The sequence below is a fragment of the Loxodonta africana genome, chromosome 5 (assembly GCF_030014295.1).
Source record: "Loxodonta africana isolate mLoxAfr1 chromosome 5, mLoxAfr1.hap2, whole genome shotgun sequence".
NCBI classification, from domain to species: Eukaryota; Metazoa; Chordata; class Mammalia; order Proboscidea; family Elephantidae; genus Loxodonta; species Loxodonta africana.
This window is the reverse complement of record NC_087346.1, coordinates 152,820,359-152,837,726: the sequence shown is the minus strand read 5'-3', so window position 1 is coordinate 152,837,726 and position 17,368 is coordinate 152,820,359. Positions and strand designations below refer to the sequence as shown.

At 41.5% G+C, this 17,368-nt stretch overlaps 1 long non-coding RNA gene across 1 annotated transcript in view; it reads right to left on the bottom strand.

Annotated features, from left to right (window-relative positions):
- Positions 1 to 16,751, bottom strand: part of LOC135231464 (uncharacterized) — a 126,065-nt gene extending 109,314 nt beyond the window's left edge. The window contains exon 1 of the long non-coding RNA XR_010322167.1: positions 16,224 to 16,751. This is a non-coding gene — a long non-coding RNA (uncharacterized LOC135231464). The remainder of the gene's footprint in view (positions 1 to 16,223) is intronic.
- Positions 16,752 to 17,368: the final 617 nt, after the last annotated feature.

Here is a 17,368-nt window from a genome sequence, read left to right as displayed (position 1 = left end):
GAAGGGATGAGGCCTTGAGTTGTGTGATTTTGAACCAATTACCAAAGAACTTGGACTGAGCACCAGGTCTCCTGACACCCCATGCATTACGCCCAGGGCCACATGCCCCATCATATACTTCTAGATCAACGGCAGCAAGGAGGGGCTGTTAGGCTGACATCCATGGAAGATCCCCCCCCTCGTAAATGCTGTGTTGAGTGTCTAGTTCATGGCCTGCTTTGAAAGTTTTCTGGGGTGTGTGGAAGAGGACTTGAACCTTCTTCAATATAATACGAACAGTGCACATTATAATACCAGAAAAGCCCTGGACTAGAAGTTGAGATAGCCCTGTTCAGTTCCAGTGCCGTATTAGCTAGCTGCACGGCCTCGGAGAAGCATTTGGTTTTTCCTCATTTATAAATGGTAGTGCCCATACCTTTCCTTTACAGTGTTGATTTAAGTGTAAAATAAACAGGTGTGTATGAAAATGTCTTATGCAATGTGAAATGTTATAGAAATAAGATTTCTATATTTACTCGTAACATAAAGCAAAATTTGGAAGTAGCTTTAACATCTTATTTGGGTATGGAGGGTTATTGGCAGAGTTTTTTGGATATTAATATTTGTTGTTGTTCATTGCCATCTAGTCAGCTCTGACCTATGACAACCTTATGTATAGAAGCGTGAAATGTTGCCCAGTCCCGCGCTACCTTCATGATTGTTGGTATGTTTGAGTCCATTATTTTGGTTATTGTGTCAATCCAACTCATTGAGCGTTTCCCGAATTTTCCTTGGCCCTCTACTTTACCAAATGTGACGTCCTTTTCTAGCAATTGGTCTTTCCTGATGACGTGTCTAAAGCAAGTGAGTTGAAGTCTCACCATCCTTGCTTCCAAAGAACGTTCTAGTTGTGTTTCTTCTAAGACTAATTTGTTTGATCTTCCAGCAGTCCACAGCATATTCAACATTCTTTGCCACCGCAATTCAAATGCATCAATTCTTCTTCTGTCTTCCTTTTCCATCGTCCAGCTTTTTCACATGCATATGAGGTGATTAAAAAGACCACAGCTTGGGTCAGATACACCTTAGTCACCAAAGTAAGGGGATTAAATGACCTGATTTTGGTCTTACAGGAAAAATTTACTCCCTTTTCTACTTTCAGGAGGACCTGCCACTTAAAGGCATGTGTGTGTACAGACACTTCATTCCTTTAACTGCAGTAATCAGCAATGCTGAGGGGGTGCTAAAACGTGAGAAAATACAACCATCTTTATGGGGGACTCCTTATGTGTGGGACACAGTGGTTAAGAGCTAAGCTGCTAATCAAAAGGTTGGCTGTTTGGCTCCACCAGCTGCTCCTCGGAAGCCCTGTGGGACAGTTCTACTCTGTTCTGTAGGGTTGCTGTGAGTTGGAATCAATTCGACAGCAATGGATTTTTTTGTTTGTCTATGTGTCTGGCTCTTGATCAACTCTTATGTACGTTGAAAACTGGGAAAGCCAAAACTCAACAGGGCTGCCTCGTTTTTTTCCAGGTCTTGCAAGTTTTCTGCCTTTGGCAGGGTGCAGTTTTAGCATTCTTCTGTCGCTCATTTTAGTGAAAAATATTTGAGTTTTTCTTCTCTGAAAGGTTTCTGCCTTACACAGGTTCTGGCTTTCACAGTTTTTACTGTATAAATTAAAAAACAAAAACAAAAGAAAACATTGCTGTTGAATCGATTCTGACTCATGACCCGTGAGTTGCAGATTAGAGCTAGACTCCACAGAGCTTTCTTGACTGTTTTTTTTTTTTTTTTTTAATCTTCCGCATCCAAACATGGCTTGTGATCATGCCTAGAAGCAATTTCCTATCAGATCTTATCTATAGTTAATGAGTGATTAAAATCCAGGCTCACACAAGAGTTACATGAGGTAGAACTTAATCATATATTCTGTAATCACTGACTGAGGACCTATGATGTGCTGGGCATTAGAGCTCACAGAGCAAGGGCCTGCCCTTAGAGCATTGGTCTGTTCTTCCATATTACTGTAAATGAGCACAGTGGAGTAAGATTAATTATGTCTCCGTATATAATTGTGAGAAGCCCTGGTGGTGCCACGGTTAAGTGCTTGACCACTAACTGAAAGGTCAGTGGTTCAAATGCACTAGCAGCTCCACAGGAGAAAGATATGGCAGCCTGCTTCTGTAAAGATTATAGCCTTGGAAAACCTCTGGGGCAGTTCTACTTTGTCTGTAAGTTTGCTATGAATAGGAATCGACTCAACAGCAACAGATTTGATTTTTGGTTTGGTTTATATAACTGCAGTGGGCCAAATAGTGCCCCTCCAAAAATTCATGTCCGCATAAATCTCAGAAGGTGACCTTATTTGGAAAAAGAGTTTTTGCAGATGTAATTAGTTAAAAAGAGGTCATATTGGATTAGGGTGAGCCCTATATCCAAAGATTGGTGTCCTTACAAGGACAGGTGAGGTCACACAGAGACATACAGGGAAGAAGACCACGTGACCATGGGGGCATATACTGGAGTTATGCAGCTGTAAGCTAAGGAACGCCGAGGATTGCTGGCAACCACCAGAAGCTAGGAGAGAGTCATGGGACCCATTCTCCCTCAAAGACTCAGAAGGAATCAATTCTGCCAACACCTTGGTTTTGGACTTCTAACCTCCCAAACTGTGAGTGAATGAATTTCTGTTATTTTAAGCCACCCAGCTTGTGATAATTTGCATGGTAGTTCCAGGGCATGGATACAGATTTCCTGCAAGGAGCTTTAGGCCAATTACAAAGTTAAAGAGCACAGTCCCTAAGACCACCCTTACTTCTGACACCTACTACCATTTTGGGGGTTGTCCAAAACCACCCTCAAATTTGACAATTTGTCAGAAGGACACACAGAACTCACTGAAAGCTGTTATACTTGCAGTCATGCTTCTTTACAGGGGAAGGATACAGATTAAAATCAGACAAAGGAAGAAGTACATAGGAAAGAGTCCAGAAGTACCACGTGTGGAGCTTCTGCTGTCTCTCCCCATGGAGTCAGGATGTGTTACTCTCCTGGAATCAATGTGGGACAACACACATGGAGTATTGCCAACCAGGGAAGCTCACCCCAGCCTTGGTGATCAGAGTTTTTTATTTAGGCTCCATTATGTAGGCAGAGTTCCTGGGTGGTGCAATTAATTTGCTCAGCTGCTAACTGAAAGGTTGGAGGTTTGAGTGCACCCAGAGACACCTTGGAAGAAAGGCCTGGTGATCTACTTCTGAAATATCAGCCATTGTTTACCCTATGGAGCACAGTTCTACTCTGACGCACATGGGGTCACCATGAGTTGGGGTTAACTCAATAGCAACTGGCTTTTATTATGTAGGCATGATTGATTGACTGCCCCCATGGTTGAGCTCAGTCTCCTAGTCTACTGATAATGTGTGGCCCAAAGTCCCCACCTTACTTCGTATTGTTGGTCTTTCTGGTATGATCAGCTCTACCCTAAGATAATGTGGGTGTGGCAGGTTTTGCCCTAACCACATTGTTATACTACCGGTATGATTGAAGGTCCCCAGGCAAATAAAGACACTAGAGATTACCTCCCACAAGCTGAGGTCCCAGACCAACCCTTCCTTTAGGTAAGTTAAATTTTTACTACACAATAATGGAGGAGCATAGGTATCATTGGAACCCAGAGGAACAATGGCTGCCCAGGGGGGATCCACCCAGCTCCTCTGGAGTGGATCTGACAATTTCCTCTGCACCCCTTCTACAACTCTCCCCCACCTGAGTCATGAATAAACTCCTGCATTGGTGGTTCAGTGGTAGAATTCTCACCTTCCATGTAGGAGACCCAGGTTTGATCCCTGGCCAATGCACCTCATACATAGCCACCATCCATCCGTAAGTGGAGGCTTGCATATTGTTATGATGCTGAACAGTTTCAGTGGTGCTTCCAGACTAACATGAACAAGAAAGAAAGGCCTGGCAATCTATTTCCAAAAAATCAGCCAGTGAAAGCCCCATCAATTACATCGGTCCGATCTTCAACCTATCATAGGGATGGTGCAGGACAAGGCAGCATTTTATTCCATTGTGCATGTGGTAGCCATGAGTCAAGGGCTGACTTGATGGCAGCTAACAGTGACAACAGTAGGAGAGGGGGCAAAGCAATTGGTAGTGGAAACGTGAGGGTAGGAATTCCAGGCTGTGAAACCACCCCATTTCAACAGGGCTTTAAGTGAGGGCTTCAGTATTGAAGGCTACCCTGGATGGAAGAGCATCCAACATCTACCTTGACTTAGTGACCCAGCAATGGGGAACTCTCTGTGTTTTCTGCATTCACTTTCTGTGGGAATCAGGGCATTTTTTTTTTTCATTTTCTCTTCTTAGTTAGCTGCAGAAATAGAGCTGAAGCATGGCTTCCACTGTCTAAGAGAAGTGACATTCAGGGACCCCCTGTCAGTCCTACTTGTGCGAGTGATGTTGATGTGTCTGGAGTTGACGCTGCTGTGGGGAAGCTGGCAGAGCCCATGGGCATCTCAGAGGGGTCACAGCCAGGGAGGGACCAGGTGTGAGGAGAACCTGCTCCGTGGAGCTGTGTGGAGGTCCTTAGGGAGTGCACAGGCTGGGAGGGAAGGAGAGGTGGACTCTTTTTACAATGTCTGTTTATTTCTCCAATTTGGAAAAAATACCCACTGCATTAAATGTTGGACGCTAATGCAAGACCAATCCTTAATGCCAACCTGGGCACGAAGACTGCCAGACTGTATTAAAAACAAGTTGTCTTCGAGTTGGGTTCAAATCATGGTGACCTCACTCGTGTCAGAGTAGAACTGTGCTCCATAGGGATTTCAATGATTGGAAGTAGATCGCCAAGCCTTTCTTCTGAGGTGCATCTGGGTGGACTCAAACTTATAACCTTTCTGTTAACAGCTGAGCAGGTTAACTGCACCGCCCAGGGACTCCGCCTGACTATATACCAGGCTGTAAAGCATATGCAAAGGAGCAAGAATACGCTTACATGAATTTATTTTAGATTGGAAATCCATGGTTTCATGTCAGTAGTAGAGTTCCCATGGAATTTACAGACCCTTTTGGATAAACTCAATGGAGCTCTTTGGGGTCCAAAATGAACCCCAGTTTGAGAAACACTGCTCTACCCTATACTGTCTCCCTGTAGGGCTCACCTCACTCTCTTCAAGGTATAAAAAAGGATGTGTCAAAGAAAAGTGCACAGCATAGCAGAAGCCCTCCGAGTAAAGGGAACCCAGAGTCAACCAGCCATATTGGCCTCAACCAGCCATGTTGGTTTCAACCAGCCATACTGGCCACAGAATCCCACAATTCCAGAGGTGACAGTCCTAGCGATTATATTGGTTTAGATCATTAAATACTCTGTAAGGAGCCCTGGTGGTGCAGTGGTTAAGCACTCGGCTGCTAACCAAAGGGCCAGCGGTTCAAACCCACCAGGCACTCCGATGGAGAAAGATGTGGCAGCCTACTTCTGTAAAGTTTTACAGCCTCGGAAACCCTATGGGGCAGTTCTAGCCTGTTCTACAGCGTTGCTATGAGTTAGAACGGACTTTGATAGCAACTGGTTAAATACTTCTGTGGGCCGAAAATGAGACCTCAAAGCATTTTGGAAAGATGATGCATTTGATGTTTAGAACATATAAATATTTCAGAAAATCAAATAAAGGAAGCAAGGTCTTTCAGATGGAAACATGCTTAAGATTTCCAAGGAACACGTATTCAATTTGGGCACAAAAGCCAGCATGCTGACCTCTTTGCTCAGCATCCCCTGGGGTCGCAGTGAATGTGTTAGGAAGGAAAAACTTATTTTATAAATAGATTGGAATTTGGTATGGCTCTTAATCCAAAAATAATTAATACCCTTATGGTATCATAAACAGTTTAAACAATTGGGAATATGGAAAGCGAACATCATTAAATACTCTGTAAGGAGTCCTGGTTATGCAGGAGAACACTTGTCATCCACATGGAGTTTACCAATGCTCCCAAGCTGAGCTTGCAAAGACATGTGTGGTCATAAATATTTCTGCTGCATTTTACCTGATCCGAAATGAATATTTCATGAAGGAAAAACAATGTTTTTACAGAAAAAATTTTTTTTTTTTTTTTTTTGCTCTCAAACCTTTCTCACCTATTCCTTGATGGCAAAGCTTACAGAAATACCAGCCTCTGTTCATGTCAAAGTTTGAGAATCATCACTAATAATGACAGTGTACCTGACCAGGTGTAGGAAATGACCAAAAGCCAAGCAGGAACTGCTGGAGAGAAAAGGAGAATCAGTCATGAAGGTAAGATGTCACTGTGCAGCTAAAACTGGGTCAAGGCCAGAAGAGAGGGTCTCAGTGAAGGTTGGATGCTTTTTCCTGTTAAAATAGGAAAATAAGAAAGACTGAATATAAGGCATTTCCTGATGACGTACAACATGCATCTCACTCTCGCTATGTAATCACTTCCGACATATTCAAAACAACGGCCATCTTGGGATTTGAGGGAGGGAGTAAGAGGTGACTATTTGGGGAAGGGGTCCGTGTGTGTGTCTGTGTGTCTGTGTGTCTGTGTGTGCACGTATGTGCATGTATTTTAAATAAAAATGCCCAAACCAGCACTTCTCAGATATTTATTAATTCAATCATAATTCAGAGTTACATGTCATTTTTCTTCTATTTTGATATTAGAAATGAGAAAGTTCCATTTTAGAGATGCTCACACTTAGTGGAAAATATATACTGATCGGATTTTTAATTCTATGCCCTGGTCAGGGTAATCAGCTAAATTTAATTAAATATAACGTTTAATTTTATTGGATTTCCGTTGAATGCAGGCATTTAAAGTCAAATAGATTGTTATTATAGATTTTTTTTTGGAGACTAAGGAAGGCCGCTTTCCTGGTTTTCCTGTGATTAAATATAGGCATATTTTTAAAAGATTCTGTAACTGTCTTGGTAACAAGTAATGCCCCTGAGTTTCTGGAGGCAGCATGCATGTGCAGCCATTTTTTATTTTAAAATTTTTTGAAAACACCCTTAATGGACTGAATCAATCTGTAGTCTTTGAATTTATTATTCCTGGAGCTTTTTGTTTGTGAAAGCCATCTCCTTTCTCTCCTGCCGTTTGGTTCTGCAGCGAGAGTTCTCTTCCTTCAGTGTTGAGACTCTTTCTCTTGCCTTTTAGTCCATTTTGAAGTTGTTTCTTTCTTTTTCTCATTTGCTCATTTTGTTTTTCCATATTCCTTGCTTTCTTTTGCCCTCCCTCCTTTCTTATTTCCTTTTCCTCCTCCTTCTCTTTCCTTTTTTCTTCTTCCTCCCCTACTTTCCCTTTCTCTGCTCTCTTACTATTAAAATTGTTTTAGTGTTCAGTTACAATGAGATTCCATTAACCCATTGCTGTCGAATTGATTCTGACTCATAGCGACCCCATGTGTATATACATATACCTATATATACACAGTATGTGTATATATGTACATAGTGTATATATAAGTATATATACATATAGAAGGTATTTACCACTTTAAGGACTAGGGGGTGCCTGACCCAAGTCATGGTGTTTTCAATTGCTTCATATGCATGTAAAAGCTGGGCAATGAATAAGGAACCGAGGAAGAATTGATGCCTTTGAATTATGATGTTGGCGAAGAATCTTGAATATACCATGGATTGCCAGAAGAAAGAACAAATCTGTCTTGGAATAAGAAGTACAACCAGAACGCTCCTTAGAAGCAAGGATGGCGAGACTACGTCTCACATACTTTGGACATGTTGTCAGGAGGGACCAGTCCCTGGAGAAGGACATCATGCTTGCTAAAGTAGAGGGTCAGCAAAAAAGAGGAAGACCCTCAACAAGATGGATTGACACAGTGGCTGCAACAGTGGGCTCAAGCATAACAATGATTGTGATGATGGTGTAGGACTGGGCAGTGTTTTATTCTGTCGTACTTACTGTTGCTATGAGTCAGAGCCAACTAGACGGCACCTAACAACAATAACAACACCACACCAAATCTGGTGCCATTGAGTTGATTCCAACTCAAAACAACCCCATGTGTTGCAGAGTAAGACTGCTCTACAGAGTTTTCAAGGCTGTGTCCTTTCAGAAGTGGATTGCTAGGCCTTTCTTCTGAGGTCCTCTGAATGGGTTTGAACTGCCAACCTTTGTTTAATAGTTGAGCACTTAACATTTTGTGCCATCCAGGGACTATATATATCCATATATTCACATTTACACCTGCATCCATATCCTTTGGCAAGAGCCTAATTAGATGTTTCCTTAATATTTTGAAGGTTTACTCCTGTTTACCTTGCTCATGTTTTTGTTTAGATTTCATAATGATGGTGATCACAGGCAGGCACTGCTAAACCTTGATTAATCAGAACATACCTACCTATGATTGCCTCTCCACTGATTAAATAAATCCATGAGGTGGGCACTGAAGACAAGTTTTAGGAAAAAGAAAGCTGTATAAATATAAACAGAGATGCAGGGCTTGCTAAACACATGCCACAAATTGCAGGCTGGTCCTGGAGTGAAGACAGGAACAGGCAGCCCCCGGCTCCCATGGATGGCTAATGGCCAACAGTCAAGGAGCTGCCAGTCTTTCAGCAGTCATTTATTAAGCACTTGTTGTATGCTGAACATTTTCTGAAGAGCTAATTTATGGTAAGTAGAGCTTCAAAGGGGTTAGAGAGAAACTTAAAGTCTAAGAAAGGCAGATGAAAGTGAGAGGCCACATAATCAAATCACCACTGAAGTAAAAGAACGATAATGATGATGATGATGATAACAATCAACCATTTACTGAATATCAGAACTCCATCCAGGACGTTCTGTTGAACTGAGGTGCCATCGCATGGCTACAATCCAAATGGCCCAGATTTTTCAATCTTGAGCAACTCTGTCCCTTTGTTCTGTGAAGCATCCCCCTGAGCCAAATCTGTCTAGTGAACAAATGCACAGTATGGATCCCAGTGAGATCATCGGCCCATTTGTAACTTCAAGTACATTTGGAACTGAGCTCCTGGCTAAGACATCCTTTTACATAATTGTTTCTTTGTTCATTTTTTTACAATATAATTCAGGATCTCTCACCTCCTCAGAGGTGAGGCAAATCATTAAGACCAGGTATGCTGACAAGTCGGAGTCCCTGGGTGGTGCAAATAGTTAAGTACCACCCAGGGACTCCGACTTATCAGCATACCAGATGACTACCAGCTGAAAGGTCAATGGTTCAAACCCGCTCAGAGGCACCTGCACCTCGGAAGACAGGCCTGGAGATCTGCTTCTGAAAGCTTGGAGCCTTGAAAGTCCTATGGAACAGCAGTTTTACTCTGACACACATGGGGTCGGCATGAGTCAGAATCAACTTGATGGCAACTAACAACAGCAGTGGCAGCAATGGCGACAATAATGCTGGTAAGTGAATTGTGCAACTTGAATCTCAGTTTCTCTGATACGAAAAACAGGGAAACACATGCCTACCTTCCTTTTCTCAGAGGATTGTTTTGAAGACCAAGTGAGACAATGGAAGCGAAAGTACTTTGTAAACTATAAACTCCTATCCAAGTACAGCTCAACAAATACGTGTTGAGCAATTTCTATATATCAGTGCCATAAAGGACTCTGGGAATTGGAAACTGGCAAGGAAAGTGTTTTGAAGGACGTGTGGCTGGGGTCACCATGAATTGGGGTTCAACTCAATGGCAGCTAACACCAACACCAACTATTTACTTTTCATAAAATATGAATCTTTTAGGGGCTCAGTACATTTGAAGAGTTGTAAGATACTGCCAAGTCTTTGACAGATGACCAATTACAATAAATATTAAAAAAAACGAGGATGAGATTAGCCTTCTGTAGAAATTTTCTTACAATAGGATTTATTTAGGTCAAAATTCTAAAGAGAGGGCAAAAATCTAAAGAATCTAAATGAAGCCCTGTTTGGATGTAAAGTAAACTCATGATAATCATACTAAAGATAATAATAGCAATTATTATTTAGTCTGCATTATTATTGGCTAGACATCATGATATAAAATTTGTATAAACCACATCTCATTCAGTTCTCACCTAACGTAGATACTGTCATGCCATTTTTTAAAGGCTAAAGTGAGATTCTGAGGTGTTAAATGACTTCTCTAAGATTGCACTCCTTGGAAGTAGCAGCCTGAATTCAAACACAGGCCATTTCTCAAAGAGTGAATGACGTGGCATAGTGAGAGTCTGTAAAAAGAAGTAAGAGTTTGGGATGAGGAGTGTGTGGAGCTGTTCTATGTGAAAGACACCCAGAGAGATGGAGCTGGATAGGAGGTCCCTAGACTTTGCTGAGGAGTGACAGTGACTTGGTCGATAAATACCCATAAAGAGTCATAGGGCAGATTTGCTCCCAGGTGCACATCAAAGCACTGGATCATCATAGCTTGGTGAATCTAGCGATTGCAACTGCACAGCTCCGATTTGGAGCTCACCAAACTGCCTATCAACTGTAATTTGGTTTCCTGTGCAGATTAGCCTACTAGGAGGGAACGTGTAGACTACTTTAACACTTGAGCAAAGTCACAGAAGACTGATGTATAACCCAGAATCCACCACCTGTCTGGCAGTTTGTTGTACTGTGGTGGCTTGAGCATTGCTTTGATGCTGGAAGCTATGCCTCCAGTATTTCAAATACCAGCAGGGCCACTTGTGGTGACAGGTTTCTTCAGAGTTTCCAGACTAAGACAGACTAGGAAGAAAGGCTTGGCAATCTACGACCAAAAGCTAGCCAACGAAAACACAATGAATCACAACAGAATTTTGTCCAACATAGTTCTAGAAGATGAGTTCCCTAGGTTGGAAGGCACTCAAAATACACAGTGGCCAAAATGATGGATTGGAGCTTGCCAATAATGATGAAGATGGTGCAGAACCATGCACTGTTTTGTTCTGTTGTACACTGAGTGACCATGAGTTGGAGCCGACTTGACGGCAATTAACAGCAACATAACCCAGGATGCCAGAGAGGGTCAACGCTTCTGAGTTCCATCGACTTTAAGTGGATGAAATCAGCCTTCTGAATCTACAAAGCTGATGACTAAATGCAGTTTCTTAGAGATTCCACAAGGAGTCCTGGTGGTGCAGTGGTTAAGCACTTGGCTGCTAACCAAAAGGTCAGCAGTTTGAACCCTTCAGCTGCTCCATAGGAGCAAGATGTGGCAGTCTGCTTCTGTAAAGACTACAGCCTTGGAGACCCCATGGGGCAGCTCTACTCTGTCCTAGAGGGTCGCTATGAGTCAGAATTGTCTCAGCAGTAATGGGTAGAGATTCCATCCAGGTTCTACCCTTTCAGTGGCTGAGTCTGGGCTATTAGCCAGCTCTCATCTCTATCTCACACTAAATTCAACAGAGAACATAATGCAATCAAAGTTTGGGCCTCCAAGAACATAGATACTGAATTTCTATGCTGTGCATAATGCCATTTGAACACGGTAGTATTTCATTTCTCATGCTTAGGTATTTGGGAGACATTGTTCAATTAGCATAACTGATGAAATAATGAAAACTCACCTGCATATTTTGCTAACGCTTATAGTATATCTGGAATCCTAAATTGTTGATAACAAAAAAAAAAAAAAAGAAAAACTTGTAGCTGTAGAGTCGATTCTGACTTACAGTGACCCTATAAGACAGAGTAGAACCACCCAATAGGGTTTCCAATGAGCACCCAGTGGATTTGAACTGCTGACATTTTGGATAGCAGCCAAACTCTTAACCACTATGCCACTCGGGTTTCCAAGATGCTGATAGTTAGTTCAAAAGAAAGCGATGCTATGATTATGACTCTGGATACACTCAGCAGGGCACTGATGGAATACCTTGCAAAGGGTAGGAGTTTGGGATTCAAGTAGACCTGAGTTCCATTCTGGCTTTCCCCCTTAGTCACTGTATGCAACCGACAATGGATACAGTCTTTCTGAACCTTGGTATCTTCTTCTATGAAGTAAGAATAAATACATCTACTAAAAAGGTGAGAAATAATGCATATTCATTGTCTGGCACCTACAGGGCACTCAAATGGCTATCTACAAATTATTAGTACTTAAAGAACATGATTAAAATTAAACAGAATAATGATGATTTCCACAGTATTCTGTCCGCAGATATAGCAAAAAATAAAAAAAAAAAAAACATAAATGGCATTTCCACAATTTATTTTTTGTGGTTATTTTTCTCTACTAAGTTGCTAATACTTAAGCTGTTGTCTCTCAGCTTTATTGATAACTTACTTTTCAAAATCACTGGGCATTTTAATTCAACCCGTTAGAACTCTTAAGTACAGTTTAGACTCAAGTACTGACTGATCTCTCTGTTTAAATAGATTGACCCCTTTGAACATTCTCTCTCTCTCTCATGCTATGAAGGGGAAGCTTAGCCTGGCAGAACTCCCCAGAACTCAGGTCTTGGTAAAAATGGCAGTTGCCTGCGATAGTGGATATAGCTGCTTTATGTAGTGTGGTTCAGAAAAGGATAGTTCCAGATCTAGCTCTGCTGCTAAACATGTGCTCTTGGACACAACTCTGCAAAGCTGCCATTTATCCATTTATTGCATCAGACACTGTAGATTTACTCACTGTCATCTTCACTGCAACCCCAAAAATTTATTATTTTACCCAGTTTCAAATGACAAAACAACAGCTACAGATAACAGCTAACTGAAACTTAGAGAGGTTAAGCCACTTACCCAAAGACACAGTTAAGTCATAAATTAGGCTCATCTCCAGTTGTGACTGATCTCAAAGGACCCTCTGTTTCCATTTCACCATGCTCTCTATCCTTATCCACTTCTCTGAGCCTTAGTTTCAAAATCTTCTAAATGGACCTAATATCTTCCTGAGTACCTGGGTGATGCAAACAATCAACATGCTAAGCTGCTAACTGAAAGGTTGGAAGTTCAAGTTCACCCAGAGGTTCCTTGGAAGAAAGCCTTGGTGATCTACTTCCAAAAAAATCAGCCATTGAAAACCCTAGGAGCACAATTTTACCCTGATATGCATGGGGTCACCATGAGTTGGAATCGGCTTGATGGCAACTGGTTCTGGTAATATCTGCCCAGTCTACCTCATTAAGTTGTTAAGATTATTACATAAGAAAATATATGTCCAGCACAACTAGATGGTGCCCAGCTACCACCACCAACTGCTCTGACAAGGATCACAATAGAGGGTCCCAGACAGAGCTGGAGAAAAATGTAAAACAAAATTCTAACTCACAGAAAAAGACCAGGCTTACTGGTCTGACAGAAACTGGCGAAACCCTGAGAGTATAACACCCGGACACCCTTTTAAATCAGTACTAAAGTCACTTCTGAGGTTCACCCCTCAGCCAAAGACCAGACAGGCTCATAAAACAAAATGAGACTAAATGGGCACACCGGCCCACAGTCAAGGACAAGAAGGTAGGAGGGGACAGGAAAGCTGGTAATGAGGAACCCAAGGTTGAGACAGGAGAGCGTTGACATATCGTGGGGTTGGCAACCAATGTCACAAAGCAATATGTGTATCAATTGTTTAATGAAAAACTAATTTGCTCTGTAAACCTTCATCTAAAGAACAATTTAAAAAATTGGAATAAAAAAAGAAAAAATATGTCTGCACAAGGCTATGAAATTGTGGTATATTATTCTCTAATGAGATTGTTAAAATAAAAGATTCATAAATTTATCTGTATTAAAAAGTCCATGGTGATTGTGAGAGTGTTTTATGAGTAAGGCTAGAGCTTATTTGGGGTAAGTAAAGAGAATAACGAAGAAAGCAGCCAACATTTATTGGAAACATACTATGTATTAAGTGTCTACCATATTTTATTTAATATAAATATATTACTGAGGCTAAGTAGCATCAATACAAGTCTTGTGTGGCCATGCCCCGTTATAAAGATGAAGGAATTGAAGATCAGAGGGGATAAAGTAACACTCCTGGTCCAAGTGGCAGAGCTAGGATTCCAGTTGACTTGGTCAGGTACCAATTCTTACAGTCAGTCTTCCCAAGACTCACGGCAAAGTAAACAGAAAAAAGGTCTCACCAGAGTTGGCTAGAAGGTACAAAAAATTACAGCCTTTGATTTTAGAGGGTTACTTGGAGAAAAGAAAGAAAAATGCCACCATTGAGATGGCTATATCAAAGGCCACTTGAGGAATGCATTCGAGGATGAAGTCTACACAGATGCAAATGAAAACTGGCCATTGTTCCTATCAATTTCAGGTGAAAGTCAGCATAGTTTTCAGTTGTGTTACTGACATTAGTGACTGGGCAACCTTGAAGATGTGACTTTAATCACTCAAGTTCTTCATTTGTAAACCAGGGTAAATAACACTTCATTCTCAATTAAGTGAATCAATACGTGTACACTGGTGGGCAAGAGACAGAGTTAGATAAATGCCGGTTGTACTTCTCCCTTCTCTAGGCCATATTTTATCTTAAACTTCTCTGAGGATTTCTGATGCTTTGTCCTTTCTTTGGAAGGCTCCAATTTGCCAGACTTAGGTTTTTTCCCAATCTTTGAAATGAATATTCCATGTGGTTTGAGTAACCACTGGGGATCCAAAGGAATAAGACATTTGAAGGTCTGTGCCACAAGATAGCAAAGAGAGTTTTTCACACCAGATAAGTAACATTGGTGCAAGATAATAAAATGGATATTGATAAAGTTCAGTCAAATGGGGAACAGACAGGAAAACTGGACAAATGGACACAGGGAACCTGGAATGGAAAGGGGGAGCGTGTTGTCACATTGTGGGGATTGCACCAAGGTGACAAAACATTATGTGTATAAATTTTTAAAAGAGGAACTAACTTGAGCTGTAAACTTTCTCCTAAAGCACAATAAAAAATTACAAGGGAATGAAAAAAAAATTACAAAAACACAGAATAATAAAAAAAAAATTAAATCAATGAATTCTGAAAAAAAAAAAGTTCAGTCAAATCAATATCTTTTAAAGCCAAAGTAGTCAAAAGATCAAACAACATATTGTATCAGGCAAATCTGCTACAAAAGACCCCTCTCAAGTTTTAAAAAGCAAAGATGTCACTTTGATGGCCAAGGTGTGCCTGACCCAAGCCATGGTCTTTTCAATTGCTTCATATACATGTAAAAACTGGACAATGTAAAAGGAAGACCAAGGAAGAATTGAAGCACTGAATTGTGGTGTTGGCAAAGTATATTGAATTATACGGTGAACTGCCAATAAAAAAAATAAATCAGTCTTAGAAGAAATCCAATCAGAATGCCCTTAGAAGCGAGAATGGCAAGACTTTGGCTCGCTTATTCTCGTCACAACATTTGGAAAAATCAGTCGATAGAAAAGGACATCATGCTTGGTAACACAGAAGGCCAGTGAAAAGGAGGGAAACCCTCAGTGAGATGGACTGACACAACAGTCACAGCGACGGACTCAAACATACTGACGATCATGAAGATGGCCTAAGACTGGGTAAGGTTTCATTCTTTTATACATAAGATCACCCTGCGTCAGAGCTACCTCAGTAGCAACTAACAGCCACAACAACAATCTATTATTTGATAATACTTATTCTGTAATCTGCCTTACTTCAATCTATTATTTGTTCTTTTCCAAGAAAAAACTGGAAGAGGTGCCTCCTGGCATACTCAGGGATTGAACATTTTACCCCAGCTTTAAGCTGGTTCTCAGCTTCCTCACTCCTGATGGGTTGGTCCTGGGATTTGAGTCTTGTTCTGCATGATCCCAAAGTCCACACTGTCTTCCACCCAAAAGCAGGAGGAAAACCATATTATTAAGAAAAAAAAGTATATAGATATATATTTCCACTGGAATCCCAGAGTTAAATCCTCCTTTGAGTGGTTTACTTTGAATGCAGGGCTATCTTTCTAGGGGGCTTGCCTAATGAAGGTCAGCCAAGAAAGCCAGCAATCCACCTGGCCTTCAGATTAGTAGCGAACTGCTGGGGGGTACAAGCTCCAGGAAGAGAAGATTGAAAACATTTAGTTCTTTAATTTTGTGCGGGTACGTATCTTATTCCTTGACCCAGCAGCATGAAGGATCTTTAAAAATTGAGTTAACAGAGCTGGCTTTCAATTTGTCTATTTGATGCTTCTTTATACAAGGCCCAGGGTTCCATTTTTCAAAAAACCTTTCTTGCTCCATGGGCAGCTCTCTCTCCGTGACCATTTATGGCACTGAGGTGACAGTGCAGATAGAGTTGGCCTACTTAGTTTACCTGGGCAGCGTGGGGTGTGCAGAAGACCCAGGGCTGGGAGGTCGGTCTCCTGGGAGGCAGGCCCAGGGCAGCATCATGGAGATCCGGGAGCTGATAATCCTTAGGAGCGTGGGCTGAATTTTCTTAATGCTAAGCAGTGTCCTTCAGCAGAAGCCTCCTCATAGCTCCGTTTTGGGTTGGGTTTCCTGTGAAATGTAGCCACAGACCTGGAAGGTCTGACCTGTGTGTAGGCTGTACTTCCTCTTCTTGAGTTGTAATGTGATCAGTAAAGCCCTGTGAGGCTGAGGTCTTCCTGCTCAAAGGGTGCTGTTACACCAAACGAAACATTCCACACCAGTTGCTGTCTTGTTGATTCTGACTCATGGAGATCCCATGTGTGACAGAGCAAAATCGCCCTCCATAGGGTTTTCAAGGATGTGACCTTTCAGAAATAGATGCCAGGCCTTTCATCTGAGGCACCTGTGGGTGACTTTGAACTGCCAACCTTTCAGTTAGGAGCCCAGCACTTAACCATTTGCGCTACCCAGAGACCCCCTAAAGACACAGTATATCCTTATGTACCTCTTTGCAATGACCAGGACATACAAAAACAGAATGCTCAGTGGTATTGAAGCATAAAAGATGGAGTTTCATGTATGTACCGAACACCCATCATCCTGTGTCTTGATGTTGCCAATGGCTCCCTAAGACCACGCAAGACACAAGGACCAAACCTCTCAGAAAGCATGGCCCTGAGGTGAGAAATGCCTAGTTCTTGTTCCTGGCATATTAACTATCAGCTATGTGAGCTTGGGCAAGGTCCGGCTTCTTTCTGAACTTGTTTCCATATCTGTCATTGTGAGAAAATAAAATTTATACTTCAGGCATATTCCTAGAAATGAATGAATAATATAAATAAAGGCAGGTAGCAATGTTTTGGGTTCTGTATTAGGCACTCAATATATTTTAATTTCTTTCTGCCTTAACCTGGGTTTGTTTAAGCTGGCAAGCCCTTGCTGAGTGCTTGTTGTTCTTTTCTGGGTATTCCCTGCTTGACTCTCTTGCTTTATAGAAACTGATATTGAATTCCACAATAAAATAAAAAAAAAAAATTAAAAATAAATTTACAAACAGAAGTTTATACATTCTTGGGAGAAATAGCTATG